Below are 16659 nucleotides of genomic sequence, written 5' to 3'. Positions count from 1 at the left end.
CGTCAGATAAAACGGAACGGGGGAGTAGTTGGTAGTAAAATACCACTATTTATTGCCTAAGGCAAGTACGTTATTACACGTCAGCGATCTTATACCCTCTCTCGTGCCGTGCCACATAGGCTTTTTGATGATGTGGAGCAAATAGAGACGGGAGAGAGAAAATCCATGAAACTACACTTATTCTTTTTCTTACATCATATCCACGAAGTAAATTCTCAAATGAAACGAAAAGGGGAAACGAGGAGTATTACATATGGTGGAAGCAACCCCTCGACTACGACTTAGCCAAGAAACATCGATATTAACAGGCTATAAGCACACAGTGCATATCAGGTGGATATAATAGCTAATTAATATTCAAGCATCAAATTGCTCCTTGGTAGAAACCTTGACGTACCCCACCGCCGATGCCTCGGTGCTCCCCTTGCACTCGTAGTATAAGTATAACGCGGCCATGGCGCAGGCTTCAAACACCTGCACGGCGGCCTTCAAGATGCTGTACAGAAACCCCAGGAGCAACCCTGCTGCCATGCTAGTAAGCTACGCTACTACAAAAAGTATTTATAGGAGCGGTTGGTAACCCTTTGTAGGGGTGGTTTGCCTAGCCGCCCCTACGCAAGGGTCTCTACAAATCATGTATTTGTAGGGGCGGTTCCCAGGCCGCCCTTACAAATCGATTTGTAGGGGTGGCTCATATTATCAGCCGTAAGGGCGGCTGGTATTTCCAGCCACCCCTACAGCCGCCCCTACAAACAGGTATTTGTAGGGGCGGTTCAATATAGAACCGCCCCTACAGTACGTTTTTCCGTAAAAAAAATTCAAATTTACAATTCAAAATCGCATTGCCGAACGTCCCACGACCAACGTTTCGAACCGCGTTCACGTTGCCGAACGCCCCACGACCAACGTTTCGAACCGCGTTTGCGTTGCCGAACGCCCCGCGACCAGCGTTTGTGTTGCCGAACGCCCCGCGACCGCGACTACAAGCACAAGAGTATATACAATCTATGTCACTAATCACAAGAATATATACAATCTATCATTAAATATACAAATTCCATACACATTGTTATCAACGTCCTAGAGCTAGCCTTTCAGTCTCACGAAGATGTTGGTACTGAGGATTTGTACCTAACTCAGACTCTCGGTCATGGTAGACGCCTCTGATGTGTACAATCTGGTCCAATATGAAGTTGCAAAGGTCGCCGACGAGCTCTAAGAGTTGGTCATCCTTGTATGGGTCTCTTTTCATTCCTTTCTCTTCTCTCCATTACAAGAGAACAAGTTTCGGTTTAGTATTTCATACCATGTACGAAGTTTTTATACTACGGGTGAAGAGGTTCAAACTTACCCTTAAGGGGTGTCTCCTGTAGGCACCGGTGTTACTCATCATAGAACATATATAGTATCCACAATGTACACTCCCAGGCCTCTGCTTGGGGCACTGTGTGTTTTGCATATGAAAATATTAAGTAATGCTTTTGACAGCCATGTAACGGAGTACTGAAGAAGTAAGTTACATTTACCGCACATAGTGTTTTTATAGCCAGCTTTTCCTTCCTTGCTAGATCATGCCTTCCATGATGATTAGTGACATAGAACCTAAATGCCCTATTCAAATTATTTTAGCAAATACAACTTGTTAGTATCCAAAAGTGAACGTTACAAGTATGTATACAAACATATAAGCTAATGAGGATTGTCAATATGTATACGTCTTGAGAATCGATATGAAGTCTTTTTATGTCACTGCGTCCTTATCTAATGAATCAAAGACCCATGCCATTCTCCTCCCGACATCGACAGCTATACAAATCCAGTGGTTGCTGCATGGATTTAATCATAGAACTAGATAAGCTCTTTTGCATCGAATAAAATATATCGAACAAAGCTTTAAGTATAGAGTTGAACTTACTCGAAGTTATATGGTAGCCATATAGTAGAGTGTTGTTGGAGATTTTTGAAAGCCAGGGCAATGTATGCCGCAACCTTAAGGGACTCTTTCTTTAGTTTCGCCATACAGATGCGCTCTTTCTCCCGAAGAGTCTTTGCAACAGCTAACTCTTTGGCATCCAGTGTCCACCGTTTAGGGTAATTAAAATTTGTTTGGGCTATAGCTTGAGGGTCTACATACTCGGCTTTCACACTTGGCATTTGTTTGACAATGCGCACTTGCATTCTACAAATCATGGCATGGGTTAGTTACAACAAAATTCAAAGATTATATTCATATTATATCGGGAGGACAAGGACTTACAAGCACCACGTGCGAATTAGATTCATCTCCATTTCTCCTAGGTGAAAGCATGTGTGCATGTCATTGAAGTCAAAGACAATTTTCTCGGCTGGGCTTCCAAATGTGCCGGTGGGGAAGCATGCTTGTATGATATCTATGCTCGTTGGGAGAACACGCAAGTACCAATCATGGAACCTTCTCAGTCCAAGTGGTAGGCATAGGATGTCCCAGTTTGGTAGGAAGGGCTTGCCTCTTTCATATGTTTTTGGGCAATCCTTTGACCATTTGATGGCATTAACATTTGGATACTGCTTTGCAATTTGGTAGAGTTTGCTAGTGACGGCCTCCTCAGAACCTCGTGATGAGACTATTTTAACTTGGTTCTCAGGCTTGAACTGGTCATGGGAATACCACTTAGACACCGACGAGACGTCTTTGATCGGAACATAAACTGGCCTTATGTTGATTGGAATCTTCTTTCGAAGTTCCCATTCAGGCACGTCCTCATCTTCTTGTGCATCACCTTCTTCAGGAGGCACTCGTTGTTCATGTATCGGTTGTGCTTGTTGAGAAGACTGTGGCATCTCATCATGCACTTGCTCAGTACGAGCTAGAGAAGGTTGTGGCATCTCATTAGGCACATGCTCGCTAGGAGGCGGGGAAGAATGTTGCATCTCAGGAATGTGGGGGTCACGAGACGGTGAAAATATCTCCCTGACCTCAACAACTCGCTCCAAATTTGGGAGAGGGGGAGGCGGTGAAGAAGCAGTCAATATAATGTCTCGTTTGTGCCAGAGGATGAACTGCCCCATAACATCTCCGAGTAACACCAGCCCCTCGGGAGTTGCATAGTCTATCCTCCACTACATGAACTCGGGGTTCACTGTATGCACCTCGACCCTAGTGTAGTACGACGGTATCTTATTATTGTGGTGTAAGCCACCGGGAGGATGTGCCACACCTGTTGCCACCTCTATCACAGTGTTCTGCCGGCCGCTGAGAAACACCAAGGTGCAACTAGTTGGTTCCCATATGCGATCGACTGGGGTTGTGGCTGCAGTGGAACCTTGGCTGCTAGGAACTTTCGGAGGGCTACCAACTAATGCCAGTTCTCCCAGCGGTGTTACTAATATTCGTGGCTCCGTAGATAGTCCTTGCTCTTCCAGCGCCTTCGCAACTAGAGCCTTCACTTGGAGCTCAAGAATAGTCTCCCGGTCTCTGCCATGTTTCTTATACATGTGCCTGTCCTCTTCGAATCCTTGCTTCTAGGTCGTCCTTTTCCCTAGCCCCCTGGTGCGGCCTGTGTGCTCCTTGTTTCCCAAGCCAAGGCTAAGCTCGTCCCTCTCTCTGGAAGGATTGAATGAGCCCTTCTCCTTGTCTTCAGCATATTTTAGTATCCTTGATACCGCCTCTTGGGTCTCTGGCTTATCAAACTTAAGATTACTGTCGGATGATTCTATACTCCTCGCATATATCTAGTTCCTTGAGCGTACCTTCAAATTCATCACATCGATATTCCCAGTAGCTACGGCCTCTTCGTCCATCTTCCTAAACTGCTCTTCCTTGGCATAGTAGCCACCAGGGCCTAGATGATGGTGGTGTTTGTTCCTCTTTGCTAGCTCGGTGTTATGGGCACTGAGCTCCAATGCCTCCGATGAAGTCTTCTGAGCCACGAGCTCCTCCCATTGACTAGGAGTTATTTTGCCGAACTCGTTGAAGGGAGTTAACCCCTTTTGGATATACTTTGTGTTGAGCTCTGACCTCCAATGTCGGAATGACTCTCCCATCATCCTGATAGCATTTTTTTTACCAATTCGTGCTTACCCTCCAGAAATCTAAAATTGACCTTCAGCCGCCTATCCCATAGTGCATTCTTTGTGTTCTCTGGTACCTCTTTTTAGTTAGGGATTGCTGGGTTCAGTTTATCTCTTACTAGGGCCCCAGTCGCATTACGGAATTTTCCTCTTAATTCCTTCAGCTCAAGGATCTCCCCTGTTGGCCCGACCTCCGTTATCACATAGCATGCCTTATCTGGATATAGATTTCCTTTTCTATCCCCTCGTTTCCTCTTAGGCTTGGTAGTTGTGGTTGTTTCTTGAGTTTGTGGAGCAGAGGCATTGTGATCCATCTCTGTGGCTGTTGCCTCTGCTCTCCTTTTCTCTACTCTATTTTGTCCAGTGAGATGTCGCGGACGTCGATGTCATCTTTTCCGAGTTTCAAGAGGGACCTATATATACCATAGGTCAAAGTGTTAGCAGAGGTAACACAACCAAAGATTTAGGAAAATTTACAAGCTAAGGCTTTTTCCCTACCTCCTCGTTCGGGTCAAAATCCTTGTCCAAATCTTCCTCCGTTGGCCTCCTTCTGGCTTCACGTGGGAAAGGATCCTCGGGACTTTCATATCCCTCTTCTGAGTCATCATCATCATCCTCTTCTTCTTTGCCTTCAGCAGCCTCTCCTTCAGGGCCTTCCTCCTCATCACACTGCTCCTGAGTAAGCATCACTTCTAGATCCTTTTCTACCTCGTTATCGAACTGTTCCTAAGTAAGCTGGTCCTCTAGTGCTTGCTCCTCAAGGGTTGGCTGCTCATTAGGCTCGGGGCATCGGGCTGCACTGTCTGGTGTCCATGACATTATTTCGCGCTTTGTTCTAATATATGCAAGAAAGTGTGCTTTAGGAACGTGAGAAGGTATAAGAAATAAAAAAGGTCTATAAACCAAAGTAGTCCTATAAAACAACAATATATCAAAAAACAAGTAGTAGCAGTAGTAGACGCCTTAGAAACATGTCAATCATCATTTGATCATGAACTTGGAGCATCAAGGCATCATAACAGAGAAGAGAGGAGAAGGTAATGTAGGGGCGGCTGCTAATGATGCCAAGTTCCTCACAAGTTCTTGATCATCAGCTCATATTCCATATAATGTATGGACTTGGACAATTTCATCATCGGCAAAACAAAGGAGAGGAGAGGAGAGGGGAGATTTGGCAAAAAAAAGCAGGTGCTGCTTCCAAAACATAGAGGATAGGAAAGGTGACAACAAATAGAGGAGAGGGGAGATTTGGCAAAAAAAAAAGTAGGTGCTGCTTCCTAGAAAAAGCAACATGACAATGTAAGAACATCATATGCTTAATATCTTCCGAACCTGATAAGCAGATCGGACAATCAGAAGTAATAGATAGTAGTAGTAGGGAAGTAGTAGAAGTAGCAAAAAAAGCAACAGCTGCTTAGGAGAGGAGAGGAGTAGAGTGGAGTAGAGGAGAGTAGTAGTAGAAGAGGAGTACAGAGAAGACAGCAAGTACAGAGAAGATTAGTAGCCACCAACCATAATAGTGTATTTTTTATTTTTACTAAAACTTGATGATCATCATAATACTGACAAATGACAATGTAAGAAGAATAATATAAATGCAAGGATTATTTCTACAATGTAAGAAGAATAATACTGACAAATGAGAAATGTAAGAATAATAGGTATCAATGTCAAAGTACTTAAAAGTACCAAAATAATGACAACAACACATGGCATTGTTATTGCAGCTACACTAGCAAGTGAAACCAGAACAGCTAAAATGTAGGCATGCACTAGCAAGTGAAACCAGAACATGGCAAAATAGGTGGGACCAATACAAAAATAGATAGAGCTAGAGTGGCACATGATCCAACAATAGGATCAAGTATGGTTGCCATAATTAGACAGAATGAATCAATGAGATGCACCCAAAGCGACTTATTTTGTAGCTAGAGTGGTCAAACTTGCAGAGCTGTAGGCTACCAATTAATGAACACAAATGTTAAGTGGGTTAAAATTGCACAAGGTGCACACAGTTTGTTCTTGTAGTAGAGAAGAAAGATATAACTACTTATTTTCCATCTAAATTTTTGTTAAGTTAATAAACTTGATCTTTGAAAGGCTTGTTGTGGTCACTTTTGCAGCATATATATTTTAAGTTAATAAAATCTAAATGCCTACATATATCTCCTAATTTGTGCATAATACCTATCACGCGTTCAGGTGTCAAGAAGTAGCTTTTGCAACCAACTACTATAAAAATCATCAATTGTATCAGTTATGATGTTTGCAAAATATAGAAGCATGGTGAGGTACCGAAATGGTAATTCTGAATAATCCAAACTTTCAAAGAAAAACTCTGAATCATCCATAGGCATGCTTGTTAGCATCACACAACAAAACCTCAAATATTTTTTGAAGTCATCTATTTTTGTCCTGACCTTGACTAGCTTAGACCCTTTTTCATAATGAGCCTGGCTAGCAGGGAATAAAATTCAGAAGTCATGCAAAGAAACTAATAAATAGGATGAACTACTCAAAGATATTTATGGGCATTCATGCAAGGAAAGAGAGGGATTAAGAAGCTGACATGCAGCGAAAGGAGAGATATTCATGGGAGAAAAGGAAAGTTCAATCAGCTATGCAAGGAAACTAATTTAGTTGAAGGAGTCCAAATAGAAACCGTGCGGGTACCTGAAGCGGCGAACAAGTGCTAAATAAAGATTGTAAGAAGCATTTGTGAAAGTAAGAATTAGATAGCTTGTAAAGGGATGTGGACTAACTGTTAGCTTTTTAGTCTAACATGAGTCAAACCACAATTTGGCAATACCAAAACCTTGTTGGCAGACCTAAAACATGGGTAATAGTTTATGTTTGGATTGGTGCCATACCAGTTCATTCCTTTTAGATGAAAAGCCATCTTAGAAGTGATTGGCAATAAGAATCACAGAAGCAGTTTGTCCGTATAAGTACCGACAGTTGTACAAAAAGAAGGAAACATGTATCAGCAAAAACAATAACATCATGGATGCAAGCTTATAATATCAGTAGCACGCCTATAGCTCTTACCTTAGAAAAATGTAGTCATTACTTTGTTATTATATTAACAAAGTGCTTGGTTTCAAGTGTCTGTGAAATGGTCGACCATGTTAGAGTGCATATGACTATAAGCTAGCACGTGCATATGACTAAAGCTTATTACAAAAGTTTTAGAAACGTACGTACTAGTACATCATTTCATAATCTAAATGGACTTGTCCTTGTATATATATATATACTCTTTCAATTAAGGAGATTATTTGTAGACATAAACCGTGGTAGATGTGACGGCAACGGCAGCAAATTAACCAAACATACTCCAACATGCATACATGCTTCTTCCAGGTTCTACCACACAATACAATGCATGCATGTGTTTCCAGCTACACTAGCAAGTGAAACCAGAATATACACAGCCATGCACCTCTATAAGACACATGGTAATTTTGTGCTGTGTGTAATGGATGCAGCTACATTTTGACCTGTGGAATGTAACTATCACTTGATGCAATGGAACCAGAACAAGGAATAACACAGCCCATGTGGAATGTACAAGCTCAGGAATTGGCCTGGTTGATCCCACTTTTCCTAAGATAACCATGATATGATGCATTGACGCTACTCCTGCTGTAGGCATTATGACTTACCTCTAAGAAATTTATTTCAAATGTATGTAAGTCTTCAAGTGGACATCTAAGGAATAAATATCTGAAAATGAACCAAAATCCTTTAATCCTAAGTATTAGCTGAGTAACTGAACAGATGCTAACGTGTGTGAGCTGTAATTTATGTTCTTGATTGTTTGGTGAGTGTCTAATCTTTAAAGTTATTAACCCTCAATGTAGTGGTTTTGTGTAGTTCAGATTTAGCAAGAGTGAATTAAGATTCTTCTCCTTACATCAACAATGCATCTGTTTTTGTTTGTCGAACTATTGTAATTTCGTTGCTCATGAGTATTGAAATTCGGTTTGTCCGTGGTGGAAAACATCAACAATGCAGTCAAGTGGTTTCACAGTGGCACTTCTATTGAAGTGTTTGTAGCTGTTTAAATTCCTAACATAATAAACATAATCAGCATCAAATTGGTTCTCGTTTATGCGGAGCATATCGTGCATGGTAAGCATAACTACTGTTGTAAAAAATGAGCCACCAGAGATCTGACACTTACCGGTCCAGATGGACGATGTGCACTGGCGTGCGGGGGCGGGACGCCGGGGTGCGGGGGCGGGACGCTGAGGGCCGGCGCGTGGGGGCGGGCGCCGGGGGCCAGGCGCGGGACACCGGGGGCGTGCGGGGGCGGGACGCCGGGTGTCGGCGCGTGGGGGGCGGGCGCCGGGGGCCGGGTGCGGGACGCCGAGCGTCGGGGGCTGGTGTGGGCGGGCGCCGGGGGCCGGGCGCGGGACGCCGGGGGTCGGCGCACGAGGGCGGGCGTCGGGGGCCGGGTGCGGGACGCCGAGCGCCGCGGGCTGGTGTGGGCGGGCGCGGGACCGGTGGCGGAAACCCTAGGCATGGGCAGCCTGACGGCGTCGGAGGAGGAAGACAGCGCCCAGACAATGACTCCTGTGCGCTTCTTCCTATTTATACTCGGTAGTATTTGTAGGGGCGATTTCTGATCCAGCCGCCCCTACAAATACATTTGTAGGGGCGGTTCTTGATCCAGACGTCCCTACAAATTCATTTTTAAGGGCGGTTCCTGATCCAACCGCCGCTACAAATATTTTCTATTTTTTTTAATTACAAATTCTATATTTTTTATATAATAAAAACACAAAGTAATATAAAAAAAATTGTGTATATGCACAAATATAATATTTTGTATTATTCTATATATGAAGAAATATATATATAAACAATTGTAGTCAAAACAATATAGAAAATAAAAAAACAAAAATTAAAATTTTGAATTTCAAAACTTCGACTATAATTTTATGACATTAAATGAAATAAAATGAAAATGTTGTAAACATAAAAGTTGTATAACTCATCAACATGTACAACTTTTATTTTGGTCATCTTGTCATGTGACTTTGTTTGAACGATTGAAATTTTAAAATTCAAATAATTTCAACTTGAAACAATATTTTGAAAGAGTAAATGATTTCAGATGAAAAACTCATGAATATCAAAGTTGTAGAACTCATCAATATGTACAACTTTTATTTTGATCATATTTTCATTTGACCAAATTTGAATAGTTGAAATTTTAAATTTCACTAAATGGCAACTTCAAACAAGATTTTGAAACCTTAAATGATTTCAACAATAAAAGTCATGAACATCAAAGTTGTTGAAATCCTCACTATCTACAACTTTTATTTTGGTCACTTCTTCTTGTGACAAAGTATTAGTAAACATTGTTCATAAAAGATTTTGAAACCTTAAATGATTTCAACAATAAAAGTCGTGAACATCAAAGTTGTTGAAATCCTCACTATCTACAACTTTTATTTTGGTCACTTCTTCTTGTGACAAAGTATTAGTAAACATTGTTCATAAATTCACATATGACTCATAGTTTCATGAACTATACGAGAAATATGTTGATTTGTGAACAATGTTTACTATCACTTTGTTAGACGAAGAAATGATCAAAATAAAAGTTGTAGATCTTGATGAGTTATACAACTTTGGTATTCATTACTATTTCGGCTAAAATCATTTAATGGTTAAAATCTCGTTCGAACTTATCATTTTTTTAAATTTAAAAATTTGAAGTGCTCAAACTTTGTCAAATGGAAAGAATGACCAAATCAACACAATAACTTGATAGGGCAAGATTTCATAAAGTGATGAACATAAAAGTTGTATAACTCATCAAGATCTCGTACTTTTATTTTGGTCATTTCTTCATTCATAAAGTTTTAAATGATTTCATAAAGTTTTTGTAGTAATGGAGTGGATGTTCAAATAGAGTCATCTGGATGTTGCAAAGGGTAGTCTCGCACACATACATAAAATGTAGTCTCACACACATACAAAAATATGTAGTCTTAAACACGTACATAAATATATAGTCTCACATGCATGCATAAATGAAGTCTTACAAACACACACTTACACAAACAATACATGTTCAACAACTAGCTAGCCCGCTGTAACGATTTTCCCCTTGACACCTTTTCATTCCCATGGCATTATGTCTTTGGGGAGGTTCTTTTCCACAACACTGATCTTTTTAGGAAAGTCTGTGAATAGCGGCATCTCATCGTAGTTATTGTAAGCTTCAACATCATCCACGCCATCAACTCCAATAATGTGATGTTTTTCGGAGGCAACCACATGCTTTGTCTTCTTCTTCAAGGGGAGGTTACTTTGTGGGTCAGACATATAGAAAACTTGTGCGACATGTGAAGCGAGCACCCAAGGGTCATCTTGGTAGCCTAGATTCTCGAGGTCCAGGACTCTCAATCCAATCTCGTTCAGTTGGTGTTGTTTGATCCAGTGGCATCGAAACAGGGCCACCGTTATATCCCTTCCATAGTCAAGTTCCCATATCTCTTCAGTGATGCCAAAGTATTGGATCTTTCGCCCCAATCCAGCGACAGCCTCTATTCGAATGCCGCTGTTTTGGTTCACATATTTACTATCCTTTGCATGGGTATAGTATGTATACCCATTGATGTCATAAGCATTCCAAGATGTCACTTGTCTTGATGGCCCCTCCGCTAACCTACTGATGGTTATAGAGTCTATGGTTTCTCTAGGCGGTATGTTTTGGTCCTTCAACCATGTAGTTAGTCGTTGCTTGTGTTGTTTCATGACCCAATCATCCAAACGGCTATTTCTCTCCGCCATAATGATAGCCAAGTGTTCATCAATGTACGGTTGCATCAGTTGTGTACTCTGTAAGACACTGTAATGCGCCCGACTCACCTCTTTGTAATCATGGTCAATGAACACTTTTCTACCACTGGTGCCCTTCCCAGCCAGCCTACCCTTGTGATGAGAATCGGGTTTACCAATCCCTTTCTGTACTTTTAGGTACTCTTGATAGCACTCAACAACTTCTTCAGTACTGTAACCCTCTATCATGGAGCCCTCTGGGTATGCTCGATTATGCATGTATCGACTTAGAACCGACATGAACCGCTCATAGGACCACATTTCATGCAAGTAGCAAGGGCCCAGCGCCTGTATCTGATGAACCATGTGAATCATGAGATGTGGCATTATATCAAAAAAGCAGGAGGTAAACACATCTCCTGTTGATTTTGTGTCTCCACCACAAATTCATGTAGGTCACTCAGCTCTTGCTTGCCAATCGTCTTCTGTAAGATCTTTGAAAAGAAGTAGCACATGCGGGTGATGGCCATTTTCAAGAACTCTAGCTTTATAGCCCTGATTGCAATAGGTAGAAATACTGTCAGCATCACATGGCAATCATGAGCCTTGCAGTGTGTTATTGACAAGTCCTTCATCGACACTAGCTTCTTCACATTTGCTAAAAACCCAGTCGAGACTTTGATCCCCCTTAGGAAAGTGCATATAGCTCTCTTCTTGTCTGGTGTTAGGTTCAAGCAAGCCACGAGCAGAGTGTATTTTCCATTAGCCTCAGGTACCGGGTGAAGTTGTGGCATCACGTTTAGCTGCACCATGTCTTTCTGTGCTTTTAGACCATCCTTTGACTTGCCTGTGTCCATCAAGGTAGCAATGAGACTCTCAAAGACATTCTTCTGCACGTGCATAGCATCAATGGCATGGGGGACCTCCAAGTCTGACCAATAAGGCAGATACTGAAAGAAGATCGATTGTTTCTTGAAAGGTACTGCTTCGACAGGAGGTATGCTTCTATCTCTGTTCGTCCCATCTGGATTCTTCTTTCCATAGACAACGTGTATGTTTTTCACCATTCTGTACACGTGTTCTCCGTTATGATGTCTCTCCGGAGGTGGTTCAATCTCTGGGGTGTTGTCATAAAATCTAAAGAATAATTTGCTATGGTACTTGTGACTTGTCTTTAAGAAGCGTCGGTTCCTTAGGTAAACTATCTTCTTGGATGCATCTAGGTATACCCATGTAGTACCATCCAAGCAAACCAAGCATCCCATCTTCCCTTTGATCTGTCCAGACAAAGCAAATAGCGCGGGGTAATCATTGGTAGTAACAAATATTATTGCTCTACATATGAAGTCCTCCTTTCAGAACGCATCGTACATCTGCTCCCCATGCCTCTATAGCCTCTCCATTTCTTGCATCAAAGGCTCGGGGAACACGTCTATATCAATGCCTGGTTGTTTAGGGCCTGAAATAAGAATAGTGAGGAGAAGGTACTTTCTCTTTGGACACAACCATGTTGGGATGTTGTACATGGTTAAGATCACTGGCCATGTGCTGTGGTCGCTCATCCTCTCATTGAAGGGATTCATTCCATCGGTGCTAAAGCCAAACCATACATTCCTTGGGTCATCGCTGAATTCTTTATGCTTCTCATCAAACCTTTGTCACTGACTACAATTAGTCGGGTGTGCAATCTTATCATCATCCACCTTGCGCTCATCATCCCACCATGTCATGAGTGTGGCTTCTTTATAGTTTAGGAAGATACGTCTCAAGCGGTCGGTCACTGGTAGGTACCACATTACCAAGGCAGGAATTCTTCTCTGCTTTGCATCATTGCCTAATGGAGTGTCCTCTGGGGGCTGAGATTCTTATACCACCTTTTTTGTACCCTTCTTATTCCTCTTTTTCCCCATGGAGGCTTCATCCTCACCGTAAAGGTCATTGTTCTTGTACCGGCTGGCCCCACACCGGGGACATTTATCCAGTGCCTTGAACATTTCACCATGAAAAAGTATACAGTGGTTGGGGCATGCATGGATTTTTTCAACCCCCATTGTCAATGGACTTATGACCTTCTTCGCTTGGTATGTGTTGGTGGGAACTGAGTTTGGTTGTGGCAGCACCCATGACAGGAGATGCAATAGATCATTGAAACTATAGTCTGACCAGCCGTACTTAGCCTTCAGGATGAGCAGCTCAAGCACAAAACGCAGCAATGTCCAATGTGTCGGACAACCCTTTTCAACACCATACACAGTCTCCTTCGATGCTTTTGTCACCATTTCCAAATTTTCTAGATCTTTCGGGCTATTTAGTAAAATCTATGGTCCAAGGGCTCGAATCATGTCCTCCAAATCATCTTCATCCCTAACACGTGCTCCACCATCATTATTGGCACCACCTTTGTCGTTACCATCCCAACCACCATCATCACCACCTTGTTCATTGCCAAACTTGAAATCCATTCGTGCTTCAAGCTATGCTAAATATTAGGACAGGGATTCTATGGTTTCGTCGTCGTATTCCTCCTCATCCTCGTCGTTAACAATAACTGTTTCACCATGATGAATCCACACTGTGTAGTCCTCAACAAATCCTTGCATAATCAAATGTGATATGATGATAGTCACATCTGTCCATGCCATATGGTTCTTGCAATCTTTACATGGGCAAATAATTGTATCCTTATTCTCTTTCAATGTCGTTGCATGCTTCTTTGCGGCTTCAATAAATTTATCCACCTCTTCACGGAAACCTGCCTTGAACCTTAACGAATCATACATCCAAGAATTCCTGTACTCCATCATTTACAATAACAACAAAACAAGCATTAAAGGACTACTTATTCAGATATATATAAAAATGAAACAAATTAATAATTACTTGAGAATAATTGTATATACTTCAGATATATATGAATATAAATCTAATATAATTACATGAAGCATACAAACACACCATGGTAAAGGGAAATTAATTAATGGCCCATTTATCCATAAATAATTAAAATACATATTTATTGATTACAATAAAAAATTTCAAAGACAACAATTAGCAACAATTATACTTTACCCAATATCTTTCATACAAACCCTACTCCAATTTCATCAAACATAAATTTACAAAAATGAAATTAAAAAAAACCAAACCCTAGATCTAGATCCACATGCACATGAAACATCCATAAAACTAACTAATTGTTCATTAAAATCAAGAAACATGGACCAAATAAGGGTATGATCTTGTTCCCCTCCCTAATTTACCTTAGTCCATTTAAAACTTGGGTCTAATTTGCTTCATAAGTAGCTCAAGCACCATAGAAGAGAGAGAAAAACAAAACTCTAATTACTCACTAACCAACCATTAAAACTTCAAAAAAAGTATGGAATAGCATTTTCTTACCTTCTACAACCTCTCCACCAAAGAATTTGAGACCAAAACCTTCTTCCCTTAGTAGAGCAATTTTTGGGAGGTGCCCAAGGCCTCCCTACCTTTCTTTCACGGGTTGGAGTGAGTGACCCAAGGAGGAAGAAGGTGTTGTATCTGTTTATATGGGGGGCATTTGTAGGGGCGGCTGGTGATTGAGCCGCCCCTATAAATCAGAGCTATAAATACAGGGCCATTTGTAGGGGCGGCTCAATCACCAGCCGCCCCTACAAATAGAATTTCCAGGGGCCATTGGTGATTGAGCTGCCCCTACAAATCGACCCCATTTGTAGGGGCGGCTCGTAACACCAGTCGCCCCTACTGTTCCATTTGTAGGGGCGGCTGGTGTCTGGGCACCCGAGCACGCCACTGTAGGGCGGCTCCATCACCAACTGTCCTATAAAAAAATCAAACCGTTGCTAAAAATTGTTTTTTACATAGTGCTAGTGCGCATCTCTTGGCCAGAGTGTAGACAGGGTTGAAGGCAGCGGCGAGCATGGCAATCACAGAAATGAAAAGCATGGCCCGTCTACGCTTCCCCTTCATCAGCCGCCACGCCCGCCCAAGAGCGCCAGCGTCGTGGCAACCGGGCTCGGCCACCACCACGACGACGCTCAGGGAGCAGAGGAAGGAGAAGTACACGAGGAAGATGGAGGGAACCAGGCAACGACCCCACAAAGAACAACCCAAAGTATTTCATGATCATGAGGCACAAGAGTAGCCCAATCATGGCACCAAGAAGCGCGACGTAGGCGACCTCTAGTGCATAGATGAAGGCGAGCGTAAGCACGAGGCCTTTCAACTGCGTCTTGACTTTGCCAAGGAGAGACCCGAAGGTGTGCAGCTCACCGGAGTATGTCGCGACGGCAGCAAAGAGGACGACGATCTAGATGAGTGATCCGATGATGACGGTAAACACAAGATAGGCTATGCTGGTGAGCAAGAGAGCTCGAGTGTCATCTTGGGTCTTTCGGTTGAGTTGAAGGAAGTCTAGGCTACTAGGATTGGTGCTGTTGTGCGCCTTTGTCTCGAGGTCAATCTCAACTATGAGGGGCTAGACGGCGAGGTCGTTGCCGAGGAGGAGTGGACAGGTGGTGGCAGCGGTAATTGTAAACACAGCGGCGAAGAGCCTCCGGTTGTGGCTAGGGAGGAGCAGGCCTTCCTTTAGGAAATTGAAGAACGATGGGGCCAAGCTTTGCCCGGTTGCCATGGCTGGAAGCTGGAGTGAGCTAGCTAGCTAGAGAGATAGACAAAGTCGAATAGAAGGTGATGAGAACAAAGTTGGAGGAGTGTATCATAGGTTATAAGCAAAAGGTGGAGTAAAGAAAGTAAGAAACATGTTTGGAGAAACACTAATGCTACTAAACGAACGTCCGTCCGTTCGTCCGCTCTTGCTCCCTCTCCCTAGGCCAAATGGCCAATAGCCCAACCGTCCACCTCACTTATTTCCTCCCTCTCTCTTACACGTGGGCCTCAACGTGAACTCCTCTTCTCCTTCCTCCACACGGAAAACACAGCCGTTGCTTGCTCGTATGAGAGCACGCATGCTACTTCCTGCCCCCACTCCTCAACTCAGCCCACACCGACTCCCCGCCGCCCACCCTGACGGGCTGCCACCGCACGCGCCGCTCCCCGTCCCCGCACCCGCCGTTGTGCGGCCGTCCGCATTGCTCCTCGCAGGCATCCTCTCCGTCCTCGCCGAGATTGGTGTCTCCTTTCGACCGTCGTGTGTGGCTAGGCGGCCAAGAGAAGGAGCCATCGCTGGCTGGGCTCATGCCAAGCACAGGCATAGCTAGCCACTGCCAGGCCATGACCTACCCCAGTTTTTGATATCACGGCCGGTTCAAAATCCACCTTCACAGCCAAATTTTGAACCGGCAGTGGCATGTCGGCAGTGATGCTCACTGGCTACTGCTGCCGGTACTTCACCCGGCAGTGATAAGGTTTAGAAAAACAAAAAAAGCAATCCAACAAGCATGCTGGCTGGAGCATGCTCATTACCACCGCTGCCGCCACCATGCTCGCTGGCTACCACCGCCACTACATCAAGCATTTCATCCAAGAAAAAAATCCATACATAACAGATAAAGGATGGATTCAACACATCAGAAAAACTCATCCACAAATTGATTCGTGCATCGCAGACGAAGGAGAAGGGTTCAACACATCACAAATCAACCCATCCACAAATCGATCCGTAGATCACAGACAAAGGAGCAGGGTTCTAAAAAAACTCATCTACACCGGCGGAGACACAGGAATACCAGAAAGGGAGATTGCCGAGGAGACACAGTGCGGCTACCTCCTCCTTCTCCGACCGGCGGGCGTGGCTGCCTCCTCCTCCTTCGGCGGGCACGCCCCTCCTCCCCTCCAGCGCGACGGCCC

General features: G+C 43.2%; 1 pseudogene; it reads right to left on the bottom strand.

Moving 5' to 3' along the window:
• Nucleotides 1–357: 357 nt before the first annotated feature.
• On the bottom strand, nucleotides 358–15484 carry LOC136520034 (uncharacterized; annotated as a pseudogene).
• Between the last annotated feature and the right edge of the window lie 1175 nt (nucleotides 15485–16659).

This window comes from Miscanthus floridulus, chromosome 18, assembly GCF_019320115.1.
Source record: "Miscanthus floridulus cultivar M001 chromosome 18, ASM1932011v1, whole genome shotgun sequence".
Taxonomy (NCBI): Eukaryota; Viridiplantae; Streptophyta; class Magnoliopsida; order Poales; family Poaceae; genus Miscanthus; species Miscanthus floridulus.
Note: the sequence above shows the minus strand (reverse complement) of the source record. Positions and strands in the feature narration are given on the sequence as shown.